This window comes from Patella vulgata, chromosome 3 (assembly GCF_932274485.2).
Source record: "Patella vulgata chromosome 3, xgPatVulg1.2, whole genome shotgun sequence".
In the NCBI taxonomy this organism is placed as follows: Eukaryota; Metazoa; Mollusca; class Gastropoda; family Patellidae; genus Patella; species Patella vulgata.
The window spans coordinates 45,264,902-45,280,705 of record NC_065881.2 but is presented as its reverse complement, the minus strand read 5'-3'; the positions used below and the strand labels follow the sequence as shown (position 1 = coordinate 45,280,705).

Sequence of the window (15,804 nt, the reverse complement as noted above, 5' to 3'; positions counted from 1 at the left end):
AAATGGCGCCGTACATACAACAATTACATATATCACATGACAGTAGAGCGCTCGCTGATTGGACAGTTAAACGGTAAATCCAACGGACGCCTGACACGTCTGAATGTGTTCTTATTAGAACAGTTTGCGTTGAAATGTGAACACGTTAATGTTCACATATGAACACCGCAGTTCTAAAACGTATGCAAATCCTTAAAATCCGTTCAAAATTGAACACATTGTGTTCTTTTTCTTTCAGTGGTCTTTGAAATCGTTCACACTTAGAACACAACGGACGCAGAAGACCAGTAAGGAACGCATGGTGTTCAGTGGGTGTTCATACCGGAACATCAAGTTGGACACCATGTGTTCAAGTTCAACATCGGACATGCGCACGACGCATCACGTGATGCGTTTAATTTTTTTAAAATCGCCATTTGCAGGACGCTGGTTTGACTTTAAGGCTCTGACTGTTTCAACAACGGTTATTTAAGGTAAAGTATTGTTGTTGTTTTTTCTAATAAGGTAGATAAGTTGTTTCAAAAGTAACAGGGAAACTTAGATATATGAATTTGGAAGTAGAAATATGAATTTAGGTTATGTTGCTAGATTAACAATCTAGCCCTGTATAAACTACTAGGCCTGGCCCTAGACCTGTGTTCCCAAATCAACTCGTAAACCCTCGTCAAGCATATTAATTTGTGTTAATACATTATTTCCTCTTATCAAAAAGCACATGTATTAGAAATTTTTGGTCGAATTTGACAAATTATTTTCTCCTTCCATTTGTTTGAACACATGGTGTTCCTTATAGAACACATTCTGTTATATACAGAACACATTCTGTTACGTATACAGAACACTGTATGCAAAATTAATAATAATCTGACCTTGGGGATTAACTTCATACTTTTCTGCACCAACCGGGCCATGGAAGACGCGACAGATAAGGAAGGTATAAGAGACGCAATCGATTGTCCACATCTATGATTTTCAATATATTGATGTCTATATATACAAAAATATTACTGTATTAAGCCATTTTTCGATAGAATATTTTTATCTAGTAGAATGGTCTATTTAACCGTCTTTATTAGCCCAGTCGGAGCAGATAAGTAGGCCGTTAAAACTCTCTATTATAATAATTAGCCTAGTTATCTTGTTTTTTCCTTAATATAATAGTGCACGGTAACAGAAGATGACGAAAAAATAAAATTTGTACAAGCCGCCGAATGGACTGCACAGTCTTCTAGAAAAGAATTATGTTGTTGCAGATTCGTTCAAACGGTAAGTTCATATGCTCAGGTATTATATCCATTTATTAAAACATAGTTTACACTTTACACATAGTTTACACCCCCAATATATATCTCATACCGGTTTCCTGGGTTTTAATTGGTGTTAATATTTCTATTGCAGGTGGGGAAATGAAATGGAGTTTATCTTCCTAGGCTCATGAAGACGAACAAGCATCACGTGTGCAATGAGGGAAATTTTACCCAGACGGTGGCTTTTCCGCCTACTCTTGCCAAGAGTTATAGGTGCGCGCCAAGGCCCATCCTAACGACTAGATGGTGTGCAGGCGAAGAGAGAAGAACGAAAAGTAAACGTAGAACTAGAAGACAGAATAAGTTTACCACAGATAACTTTTTACTTGCTAATAATATTACATTAAGATTCGGATATTATTATAATAGGTGAATCTTTTTAATTGGGCATAGAAGAATATCGACGCAAACAATGTTTTGTCACATTATCTCTTCCCATGTTGTATTATAAAATTAAGGAAATAAAATAAATTTGTAAACTATGTTCAAATTGTTTTTAAATTGTGCGATGCTTTTATCATACGAAATAATATATCATTTGAGTCTATTTTAACCATTTTTTTAAAAATGTTTGTTAAAATTTCAGAGTCTTTCACAACAGAACATCCGGTGTCTGCTTAGAACGCCTGGTTCCCTGTGTGTGAAATTCTGAACGAACGGTGTTCAAAATATGATCACCGAACACCTTTTAGTTTTCTTTATTTATTTCATGCAGTTGAACACCTTATTGTATTCTAAAAAGAACACGTTTTACGCGTCCGATGTGTTGAAAGACCAAGGGGGAAAAGTTGAACACATTTTACGCGTCACAAGTGTTCTAAAATCCAGAGGGAAACCCATTTAAAACTGAACACATACTGTTCTGAAAGTAAACACATAGTGTTCTGATAGAAGAAAGACGACTAAGAGTGTTCAAAATCTGTTTCAAAATAGTGTTCTAAAATGGCGTATTTGGTGTTCTAAAAGCGGACGCTTGGTTTACAGTGTAACCAGTTGCTTACCGCCGCAGACAAGCAATTTTGAAGCAACAGATGAACAATTTCTCGGCGACGAGCGATTTTCTGTTGTCGAATATCAAACATGTTTGATATTTGGCAACGAGAAGCAACTCGGAGCAACAGCAGGCAACTATTGTTGCCCGTTGGCGCAGACGAGCGATTTTTTCTTTCAACGACCAGCGATTTCACTGTTGCCTGAAAGTTGCTCGAAAAAGTTGCCCGTCTGCGCCTGGCTTAATACACGAATAGAAGGTCGAAAATATACTGGACTTCGTTTCGGCAGTTTAATACCAGACTCTACTGAGCTTGTTTGGCTCTCAATATTCTCGAAACCGTTAAATAAACACATAAGAAACGCTCCTTACGTCACCCTCTCATTTTTGCCGGTGCAGGTGGTGTTTTTCAGAAAATCCAGTACAATGTATTTTCTAGTAAGTCCTACTATTAATGGAAATAACTACCCTGTAAATACTTTCATGGTAAATGTATCTTTAAATTTACCAATGGTTGCAATAAAGTCGCATTATTTTATGTTTCGTGAAACATAACTAAACATTTGGTAAGTTTCTGAAAAAGGGTCCAAATCGGCACAACCGATGTTTAACAGGTAAATGACATATTATCTTATCGATAGAAAACCGCTTACGACAATAGGTAAAGCATATTTATGTTACCAAGAAATCAGAGATTGTGGAAACATAATTCAGAGCAAACTATTACGATTGTTTACTTTGTCTTGCTTAAAAATCGATGTTTGATTTTTTGAAAAACTTAACTCTCTCTCTCTCTCTCTCTCTCCCTCTCTCTCCCCACACACCACCACCGCCTTATTCAGTAAAATAATGGTAAAAAATGATTTATTACATTTTAAATTTAGCATAGGCTGCATTATATAAAGTTTTATTTTTTTTTCCGTTAGACATACGTAAACAAATAAAAATTGATAAGTTTCGGTAAAAAAAATAGAGTCCAGCCTATCTTTACGTCAAATAGATAAATGACATATTATATTATCTATAGAGACTATACCGCTTACGACAATAGGTAAAACATGCTTACGTTACCAAGAAATCAGAGATTGTGGAATTCTTAGACGTAAATACAAACAAATCTGGGAGCATTATACGTGAAGATAATTTAAATATTCTTCACACGATTATTACACTCGTGTTTCAAGTCGTATAATGAACAGGCATAGATCAAAATCTTATCTAAATAATACTTTAAAAAGGGAATGACGATAAAACTTAGTTATGATATGTATGCAATGTTTTAAAAAAGAAGATTTATGAGTAGAAAAAAGATGTGTGCGTATGTGTGTGGGTGTATTGAGTAGTGTTCGGATATTCGAACAAGAATACTATTCGAATATTCGACGGGTCTTGAAATTTGTATTCGAATATTTTCAATTTTTAATATAAATATATTTAAAGTGGTTTATATTCAATTTATTATAATTTCTACGTGAAATTTCTGTTGACATGTGACACGATTATATTTTAGCAATAATTGCCAGTGGATCTTTTACGTAAACTGCCAATTTGTACACAAGACCTCGGCCTTCCATGACATCGCATTAAGTAGACGCGGACCTCAACCATACTCCAGTCATCTGCCATCGCCGTCAGATGCTCTTTTAGTCTATCCGAGGTATGTGAACCTGGACATGATTTCACTTCCAGAGTCTTAGCCATCATCTCCCAATCTGGTGATACAAAATGAGCGGTTAAATTAATACAAGACTCATTTTGTTCATCTGATGTCCATACATCTGTGGTCACAGGGCCAACTTCTGACTTGGGTCATTCCTGACTTGACGTTCGTCGGAACGAACGGCATCATAGATTTCTTCCATTCTTTTTTTGAGTGTTTTACTTGACCGCAAATTGTGACATGGATTCAGGGCTTCTACCAATTCCCGAAAATGGTCATTGTCAATAAGAGAGAGGGGCTGATAATGCTTTGCTACAAACTTGATCAATTTCTCAGTGATGTTTTTTGCTGCACTGAATCTTGTCATACTTCTTGCTGTTGCCTGGAGAACTTGTGTAGAACATTTTAATTGGCTGAATCTTGCCTGACCCCACGTCCCGTGCAGAGGAAGAATCTGGAGCTACGTAGCCATGTTTCAACTTCATGTGGTTCCAAAGATTAGCCTTGATGTGATATTAGTCAAAACCATGGAGGTACATATATTGTCAATATATACTAGTGTTCATTAAGACAATGGTACCACCACTATCCGCTTGTTCTATAACAATTTCTGCATTATTTTTCAATTGATTATGTCCCGTTTTTTCTACTAATATTTTTAGTATTTTTTTGCTTGTGTAGAGGGACGTTTTCAACATTGTTGCAGAAATCTTCGCGATGTTGGTTTCTAGGCTACCTTTTCTCTGTTTGAAAGTGGATTTATTGCGTGCAATACTACCATCCTGTATTTGGTCTTTCCTGTCATATTCGTCCTCATCAGTATACGGCTCCGTGTATTTCAGTTTAAATTTGATATGTTGCGTGAGTGGTGGCAATTCAAACTGAACCTCCCAGTAATAGGAGGGGCAACAGACCTCACGTGAACAAATTTAGACATTTTGTTAGAACCAAATATATCGGTAGCGATGTTTATTGGTGCTGTTTACTTTAATTGTTTGGTGACCGATTGCCCATTGTTGGTCATTGGCAACTTGAAGGAAAAAATTTAGTTAGTGGTTAACATTTTCGACTTTCCCTTTCTCCAAAATCTCTCAACGAATTTGAACAAAGTTGAATTTATAATATTAATGTTTTGTGCTTTTATGGTGTCAAACCCCATTTTAAGCCTTATCGTGGAAAATATGGATTTAGAATCCGGAAGATGCCACCCTGGCACCCTTGCGAAAATTAAAATATTCAAGATGGCCGTCATGAGGCATTTTCTGGTTATAAAGCGGGCTAAAATATGTGACAGTTTCTCTCGGACCTCAGTTTGACGATGGTTTCTATAAGAATTCGACCCACTGAATCCAATGAGCAATGTGATGGCTAATTCCTCAAGGGGCGAAATTTAAAATGGAGGCTTGTTTTGGCAGGAAACTTATGAAGTTCCCTAAAAAGGTGTGTAATATATTGAAATATAGGTTTTTGGTGAATTATATCATCTTCAATATGTGTAGTTTCAGAATCTGGATGATGCCACCTTGACAAAATTAGAATATTCAAGATGGCCGTCATGGGGCATTTTCTTGTTATTTACTTTAATTTAGTGGGGTAAAAATCAGGACTAGTCTCAATCATCTGTTATGTTTGGGTTTTCTCTGATGGATAATTAGTAATCAGAACATCCTGGATTGATAATAATATAGCCTGACATTTCTGCAAGTGTACATGCTGCCTCAGATTCATACAAGGGGAACAACCCTAGTGAACATGTACATTAGGAATCCGACTACATAATTGTTCAAATACTTCATGTACATGCAAATAAAATAAATGTAATATACAGAAATATTGATGCAAAATAAAATAAAGTCTTTGCGTAACTGTTCTGTTTGTTGTATAGTTTTTATACGCCCACACGGAAATGTGGACGTATATTGCCGTCGCCCCTGTCCACCCGTCTGTCGGTCCGTCGTCCACAATTTCTTGTGAACGCTCTAACGCCAAAAGTTATCATCCGATTTTTAAAATTGATATAAATTATGTCGTTAACTTCCTGAATTATGGCCCCTGATTGTACGAAAAATCACGTTTTTAGCTTGTGGTCCCTCTAGAAGTCACAATTATTATCCAATTTAATAAAACGTTCGAATATATCACCGTTACACCGTAATGTTTGTTGGGTCCGAATTTCGAGAAAATCGGGCCAAAACTGCCGGACAAAATGGTCGCCCCTCGTACGCAAATAGTTTAAACATCTGGTAAATCAAGGTTGTGGGCCCTCTAGAGTTCACAATTTTGATCCGATTTCGATGAAACTTGTGGTCCCTCTAGAGGTCACAATTATTATTCGATTTAAAAAAACTGTTCGAATATATCAACATTACACTGTAATTTTGTTTGAGTTTGAATTTCATGAAAATCGGACCAAAACTGCCGGACAAAATGCCCGCCCCTCGTACGCAAACAGTGTAAACATCTGGTATATCAAAGTTGTGGTCCCTCTAAAGGATACAATTTTGATGAAACTTGAAATGCATGTTTATAACCCAAAGATCTCGGTTCCTCTCAACATATGCCCAGTAAAGGTTTATGATCTGTAAATATTTTGAGATTTTTGGCACCATAAACATATAAATGATAATTTCTCGTTCAGTTTGTGAGTACTGAGATTCTACATCTGATAATGCACGGCTTCCACAACTTATAATTTTACCATTCTGCACTAACAAAGCTCATAAACCGCGGAGGCTAGCATCAACTAAAACTTTTGTATTTTTCGAAGGGTCAAAATAGTTCATCACATAAGCATCTGATAATGCTGTCTCAAATCGTCTAATGCTTGTTGTTGATCACGTGTCCGTTTCCATTCAATATCTTTATGTGTCAAAAGTCTTAAGGGTGATGCCAAAGTTGCGTAGTTAGGTATAAAGCGTGCAATATACTGGGACATACCTAATAACGAACGAACTTCACTGGGATTCTTAGGATTATTACAATTTACTATAGCATCTATTTTCTTTGGATCAGCTCTCATACCTAAAGAACTAAATATATGTTCATAAAAACTAATTTCCGATTTCGATATTGAACACTTGTCTTCATTTAAAGTCAGCACATATTTTAAATTTATGTCATGTTTTACTTGTGTTTTTCCATGAACTACAATATCGTCTAACAAATTTCGACATCCGGGTAGACCTTGGAGCATTTCAGCTATTGCGTTCTGAAAAATTTCTGCTGTTGCGTTGATTCCGAATAACAACCTTTTATATCTCCTAAGACCTACATGTGCAGTAAATGTTGTGATGTACCGGTATCTGCTTTCTGGGTTGAGCTCCTACTGGTGATAACCGCAATTAAGATCTAAATTACTGAATACTGTACTTCCGTTAAGATCAGTAATTAATTCGTCAATTGTTGTCATGAGGTGTATTTCTCGTTTTATAGCTTTATTGGCTTCTGGCATATCGACAGATATGCAAACTGAATTTGAGTTCTTTTTTAGGAACGACCACAATAGGACTCACCCATGGGGTTGGGCCATCCACTTTTTCAATGATATCTAATTTTCCAAGTCTTTCTAGTTCATGTTCAACATCAGTCCTGATGTGAAAAGGAATTCTTCTATGTTGTTGCTGTTTAGGCTGAATATTCTCATCTATGTGTAATTTCACTTCTTTGTTTTTAACATTTCCAATGCACTTAAATAAATTTGGACACTCTTGTTGAATGACGTCAATGCTTAAATAATTTAAATTTGACACAGATTTAAAATTCCCAAATTTTGAGCTGTTTGAAATCCTAATAAATTACCACCATTCCCATCTATCTATAACATAAAAGTCAGTCTCAACTATACTAAACAGCACCCTCCCCCCCCCCCCCAAAAAAAAAACAACAACAAAAAAAAACAAAAACGTAAGTACGATTTCAAAATCAGAGAGACACTTTAATCAAATCATTCTAGAAAACGACTTACTAAATGGATCAAAGCATTTATTTATGAACAGTATGTTGACACATTAGTGATTAATTTATCACAATTCCAAGACATTACGAGAAGGTTTAGGGTCTGTACGCAGTCTATACTTTCAATAACAGCAGCGCGGCGTCTGTACATGGAATGGACCAGACGATTGATGAACGCCATTGGCACCTGGAATCAGAAAAGACTGGCGCAATCCATCGGCTGTGTTGGTCTCGGTACGACGTTATTAAGTCTCCTCTGAATTTCATCCCAAACATGTGCAATCGGGTTTAAGTCCGGACTAAGGGCTGGCCAGTGCATAACATTGACACCGTTCTGCTGTAGAAAGTCCCGAGTAACTCTGGCGGTGTGGGGGCTGGCCAGTGCATAACGTTGACACCGTTCTGTTGTAGAAAGTCCCGAGTAACTCTGGTGGTGTGGGCACGGGCGTTGTCGTGCGAAATGGGGTCTGAGAGCTTGATCGATGTAGCGCACTGCTGTGGTGCCGCCTCCTCTCCATGGACCAAGATTTTGGAACACCACGGGACCCACTCTCTGGTTCAGGCCGATTCCACCCCAAACCATTATGCTTTGACCTCCCCATGAGTCTCGTTCCATGACACATTGGTCAGAATAACGCTGCCCACGTCGACGCCATATTCTGGTCCTGCCATCTGCAGTTGATACCCAATACCGACTCTCATCTGTAAACAGAACGGTTCTCCATTGCCTGTGTCGCCAGTTCTGGTGTTGTTGGGCAATCTGTAGACGCTCACGTCGATGGCGAGGGGTGAGGATCGGTCTACGGCAATGGATGTTTTCTCAGGTGAGACGTCTGCGCACTGTATCGGTACTGATGGGTCTTCCGTGTGTTCCCACTGTCTGACGTGCTGTCTCGGATGTCTGTCTGAAGGAATTCTGCCGCCACTGCTGGCACTGGTGAACATGTACATTAGGCATCAGACTACATAATTGCGTTACTATTATTATAATTAACCATGACATCATCCAGAAAAATATTCAACGAATATCAGTCTGGATACGTTGTAAACAACTGAGAATAATAGGTCATTGGTTAGATTACCCGATCTTTTACATTATCATAAACAAAGTCTAAGAGGGGTAACTAGTCCTGAAACAAAATGTTGACGCCAAAAAAATTAATTTAAGAATGCCATTTCAGAAAATCCATTTCATTGCATTGCTAGTTCAATATCCACCACTCTTAATTTGTTTACTCTTTTCATATGGGCCACATCTATGTTTATTTTAATTAATCCTAAGTCGCCGTTTTATATTAATACAAGAATTATGGGATTTGTTGTGGGAAGGGGCTCAACTCTTACTTGGCTTGGCAAAAGATACTGGACAATCAACCACATAAAAAAACCCTCCCGGTTACGCATGAGCAATGGAACTTTTCGTCAAATATTGACAACAGCCCCATACCCTCCGTACGTTGAAGACTAGGGGGTTCTGTGTGACCGAGACTATCGGGACAGATTCTCTCGGACCTCGGTATGAAGGTGATTTCTATCAGAATTTGACCCGCTGAACCCAATGCACTTGGATATTCCTCCTAAAAAAAGAAGATGGCTGATTCCACTAGCGGGCCAAATTCAAATTGGGGGCTAATATTGGTGGGAAACTCATAAAGTCCCAAAAAAGCTGTGCATATATCAAACTATAGGTTTTCGTTGTCACTTAATTCAGATATAAACATAAAAGCATGTTCCGACCATAAAATATTCCAGGTTGTGCTCATATTCAAAATGGTTGCCATATTTCGCAAGACACAAGGATATTAGCAACTATCGGTTTTCGGGTTCGCCGAATTCATATCTGAATGGCGAAATGTGCCATGACCGAACGAAACGCCAATATGGTTCACAACTTCAACAAAATAACTACGTTTAGTAGACCATGGAGGAACCGCTAATGTTAAAACTTATGTATCACAGGACTAAGAGCACAAATTACAGGGCCATACGAACAGAAGCTACGGAGATCGAATTGTCAAGCATAAATTATGATTCACTAAGACACCCGTCCGTGTCACCTTCTCTACTGACACAACAAATAGGGTGAATTTAGTAGCGTTTCAGTCAAGTAGGGGGGTGGTGAGTAATTTTATTCAAAGACAGATGGTAGCAAATGCAAATGTGACGTCGGGTGTAATAAAAGCAGATTTAAGTAATACTTTTTCGGAAATTCCGGATACACAACAAGCGTTGGCGATATTACGGAAAATCAGACGCAAACTCGATGAAAATGTACAGGTTTTTGCCGTGAGGATCTTATCATTAGCTGGTGAAACCCTTCCAGATTATGGGGGACAGTCGGAATTAGATTGGCAATGATTAGTTTTTTTGAAGATGGGCTACAGCATAAGTACATAAAAACAAAAATATTACGTGAAGATTCGCAGACATTTACCGCAACAGTTGAGATGGCTATACAGGAACAAAATATTAGAAAAGGGTTTGCTTTGAGATTAGGAGGACAACAAAGTCAATCAGGTCAGAACATTAGTTAAACCACAGCTATGATATCATCCTTTGTTCTTTTAATACATTATAATGAGGAATGGATTGTTGTCTAAACAAACAGTCCATTATTAATGAAAACAATCCATTATTAATGGAATTAGTCCATTATTTATAGACATTGTCCATTATTAGTGAAAAATACATTAATAATAAAGTGTAGTCATTATATATTAAGCAACTAAATAAATAAAAACAACCTGTCCATTTATTACTAATTTCCCTTTCAACATTTACAAAATTTTAAATAAATTGAAATTTCCGAAGAATGGATGTTAATTTCCCTGGAATCACTGAATTATTTTGTTTTGGACTTGATAGTTCACACAATTTTGGACACTTTTCAGCTACAGAAATGTGACGCAAGTCCTATAGTTGATTGTCGCGTGTCCGTTTATATGCACTTGAATGATGTCTAGTGTTTTTCCACAATGAGCTGTTTATCTACTCCTGCAGCAAACAAACGTGTAGCTGCGATAGCTCTCAATGAGTGGTTCGTAGAGTTCCCTTTGAATCTAGCCACCTGGCAGATGTGTTTTATTGTCTGCTGTAATAAATGAATTCCCATAGGCGAGTCACCATACCATACATTAGAATCTTGTAGCTTCCTAGGTCTCAGATAAAAAGCATCAGTCGGTCTGAAAACTAGAAATAATCTGGTTTTTAACATGATTTTCTAAATCATCACCAGTCTAATTGAAAGAATGTTTCTGTGGCTTATTAACATACAATACAATCTGGTCAATTCATTTTATGAAAAGTTAATTTTACGACCCATTTAATCAAAAGCCAACCATAATGCTTCTGAATTTAGAATAATTGTAATGTGTACATATTCATCAAATGATTCTAGACTGGGTAATAAAGAGCGAAATAAACAACCATATAGTAGTAGCCTACCTTAAACTCGTGTATTTTTTCATAAACACGTATTGTAGATTTTGCAGATTTTGATACGCTCTAGTGACCTTAGGTTGTGTTCTGCGTTGGTCCAAGCCACCCCGAACGGTTTTTGACACATCTTCACAATATTGTATGTATTTCCTCCCCTTACTGTCAGAGTTAATTGAGAATTGAGAATATTGGCCAACAGTATGTAAGCTCCTATGCTCCTGTCCACTCTTTTCTACTGGGGAACATAATCCATCGTTAACTAACTTTTGTAGCTCCAATTGTTGCAACGGTTCAGCAAATCTGGAATTACTAGGATTATTATGGACTTTGTATTCCACTTTAGAGTCAGGGTTTGTATCCACACCCGATATATCAGAATAAATATTTTACCCTATATAAAAAATTGGATGCTCAATCCTTGGATTTGCATTCTCCCCCATATCCAATATGTCACTCCATACATTGTCATTGTCATAACTAGGAACAATTTTTGACTGGGTAATAAATATATCATCTCCACTGGAGGATGGTCAATCCTTGGATTTGCATTCTCCTCCATATCCAATATGTCACTCCATACATTATCATAACTGGAAACAATTTTTGACTGGGTAATAAATATAACCTCTCCACTGGAAGACATGACTGTATTGATATCCTTGTTTTGTTTGTATTAATTGTTAACAAATCACTCAGTGGCAGTCACATGACTGCGGTGTTGGTTTAAGTAACTGTCCATTATTTCTGAGGTGTTACAAGACCCTATCGTTTTAAGATGTCTATTATTTTAGACAAAGAGTGGCTATGGTTTAAGTTAGATAATAGCCTCAGACTGCCCATTATGTAAATACAAAGAAAAACTTCGGGGCTAACGCCCCTCAGTTGTTCTTTCTAGTTACATAATGGACAGTCTTCGGCCATTATCCATTACTGAACACGAACCAATGGCATTGCCGAATGGATTGGCCATGTAAGACCCCGCGTATGTGGGATATGTTACCGTCGAGGTCATGTGAGTCGCGACTGTCGACAAAGGCGAGCAGTCGACGAGGTATGACTTGTTGATTCTGTAGCATAGAAGGACACTTTCAACGCGAAATTTGAAGGCTATCTGAAATCAAACCCAAAATGGTATCGATGAGCTCCACTGGTCAGGTCTAAAGCTTCGTGTAATCGGGAAAACTAAGAAACTCTTCCTGTGAGGTTGACGGGAAGAGTAAATATCAGAAGCCATTATGTTATATAAATATACTCTTCAAAAAAGTAGGGGATATTGAAATGCAAATACCTATGCAGGTTGTGATATGATAAATAGTCATGGACACTTAAAGGAGCTAAATCGCTAATATTTGGGACCTAGAAATTGACACAAATGGGCCGCAACGCATATAATAATGTAATATGAATGTATATAAACTGATTTACATTCAATCGTTTCTGTTTTTACTGTAATTTATAATCAGTTAGGTTCGGCGAAATGCGCCAAAGTCTCAATTAAATAACAATCTTTTAGCGTCTGGTTATTCCAGTCTACACCGATGGTATTTATTGCGCATGCTCTCCAGATAAGAATATAGCGTCACCATTTGACATGATTTGTGGAATACGTCTAGCCTCGTTCTTTGAGTCCCTTGTTCCAAATGGCGCTGAAACGCATTATGGTACACGATTCGTGTACCAATGGTAAAATGTTTATTTTGTCTTGAATATTTGATATCAGAAGCCCATCTTTTCCCCGTAAGATCACAAGACCAATGTTGATTTGAATTGACAAATAATTCGTGTTTTCAATGTCGAAGATTTTTGATGATATTGAGTTAGAGACTTAGCTACTTTAACATGCGTTGAGAGTATGTTCACAGATGAAGAACTTAACGCCCCAACAGAACCACTGAACTGTACATGCGACACGCAATAGCGCCATGCACGTGAGGGGGGTTTATTGCTGGTTTATCTATCCGTGTTTGCTTTCCTATCGGTTCTTGCATAAGATTTACTGTTTAGCATATCTTTGCTTCAGTGTGTTACGTTTAAATTGATCGGGAGACGTGTTCGTCGACGTCAACGTCAACCGACAACACTACAAGAATTGACCGTGGCACTGCAAGAGGAGTGGGTCAGATTGCCCAAAATCGTGATTGGACGGTTGATTAAGAGCATGCCGCGACGAATTGCTGAATGTCTGAGGATTGTTGGAGCAATTACTTATTATTAAGACAAAAATCAAAAACGTCCAATTTCACTTTTGACGGTGTATCTCTTTGCGGGTGAAATGGGGCCGTCAGATAAGCCGCCCATATGAACTGTTTATGTAAATGTGTAGGCAATTGGCCTGTTATTAAAGTAGCTAAGTCTCTAACTCAATATCATCCAAAATCTTCAACATTGAAAACACGATTTATTTGTCAAATTAAATCAACATTCATGTTGTGATCTTACCGGAAAAAGATGGGCTTTTGATATCCAATATTTAAGACAAAATAAACATTTTACCATTGGTACACGAATCGTGTACCACAATGCGCTTCGACCCCAGTTGTATCAAGAGACTCGCGGGACGATGCTAGACACATTGCACCAAATCAAACGGCGTATGTAGACTGGAATAACCAAACGCTAGAAATTTGCACTCGCTTGAGACTGCTGGCTTATTTCGCCGAACATAACTGATTTGAAATTGGAGTAAAAACGGAAACCATTCAATGTAAATCAGTTTATACATTTATATTACAGTATTATATGCGTTGCGACCCACTTTTGTCAATTTCTAGGTCGCAAATGTTAGCGATTTAGCTCCTTTAACATACACTAGTTACCTCTAATAAAAACAGCAGTGCATGTCTGCAGTTTTGTATTGTTTCTGAATATCACCTACTTTTTTTGAAGAGTATATATCAGGAGGTTGAAGTTCATGTTTAATTAAAATAGAAAAAAGAAATTTTCGATCATTAGTTGACACCGGGGCACATGTATTTTTAATTAGTGATCATGTGTATAATTCTTTAAAATATAAACCAAAATTAGATAAGAGTAAAATTACATCAAGTAAATGGACTTGAACTAAAACTGTTAGGCTGTGCAAATTTGAAATTTCAAATTAAGGGTAAAAATTTAAGGCAGGCGTTTCATGTTTCCAATATGAATATAAACGTAATTTTAGGTCGAGATTTTCTTGTGTTACATGGTTGTAGGCTTTTTTATACGCCCACATTTTCATGTGGACTTATATTGTCGTCGCCCCTGTCCGTCCGTCCGTCCACAATTTGTTTGTGGACACTCTACAGGTCACAATTCTTACCCGATTTTGACTAAACTTGAAATATAGGTTTATCTCCAAAAGATCTCGGTTCCTTTCGATATTGGCATGTATCGGATCCAACCTTCATGGATTATGGCCCCTGATTATACGAAAAATCACGTTTTCAGCTTGTGGACACTCTAGAGGTCACAAGTTTCATATGATTTTGATGAAACTTGAAATGCATGTTTATATCCCAAAGATCGAAACTTCCTGAATTATGACCTTTGATTGTACGAAAAATCTCGTTTTTTAGCTTGTGGATTATTATCTACATAATGCCAATTTACGATACGAACTGATCATAAGCCGCTACAATACTTGTTGGAATCATCAATGCAAAATAAGAAAATTCAGTTATGGGCATTGGGAATTTAGGGATTTGATTGTAAAGTTGAATATGTCCCGGGAAAACAAAATTCTATAGCCGATCTTCTTTCTAGAGTTCCGTCAAAGCAAGTATCAAGTGATATTGATAGTTCCAGTGGAATAATCGAACCCCGCGCAGATAATACTGTTTGAGATTAGTGCTTTCAATTCAAATAAATTTGATCCGCAAAAGTATGCGAAATGTACTGTTCCAGATAAAGATTTACCGGATAAAATAGACTTAAAACGTGGATAATTTTGACATAGGAAAAGTGAGGACAATTAGAGACAAATACAAGTGGTGGTAAGACCAAAAATAGATTTCTTCTCATAGATAAAGTATTATATTTCATCTCAAGTCCCGACATTGATATATATATATATATATATATATATATATATCAACAGCTTCAAAATACTGTTAGAAAACAATATCATGATGATAACGGACATTTAGGCGAGGATAAAACACACGATACTATTAAAAGACATTATTATTTCCCTAACATGTATGTCGGCATTAATAATCAGGTAAGCTAATGTGTGTTGAGTCAGTCGAGATCACAAACACATCCTATGCAGTTCTATGGTGTTCCACCTTACGCCTTTGCAAAGATAGGATTAGATTTATCATGTCCGTATCCCACAACACTATCGGGGAAACAAATATATAAATTTGTCATTTTTCTGGCTATGGGGACGCCTTTGCGGTAAAGAGCAAGTGTGCCGAGAATATTGTTTACTTATTGTTAGAGGACATTTTCCCCAGATATGGAGCTCCCTTAGA

At 37.2% G+C, this 15,804-nt stretch overlaps 1 long non-coding RNA gene across 1 annotated transcript; it reads left to right on the top strand.

The window, feature by feature from the left end:
• The first annotated feature begins 134 nt into the window (after positions 1-134).
• On the top strand, positions 135-1,759 carry LOC126814612 (uncharacterized). The gene is made up of 3 exons (XR_007677678.1): positions 135-473; positions 1,162-1,266; positions 1,399-1,759. It is a non-coding gene; the product is annotated as an uncharacterized LOC126814612 (long non-coding RNA).
• Positions 1,760-15,804: the final 14,045 nt, after the last annotated feature.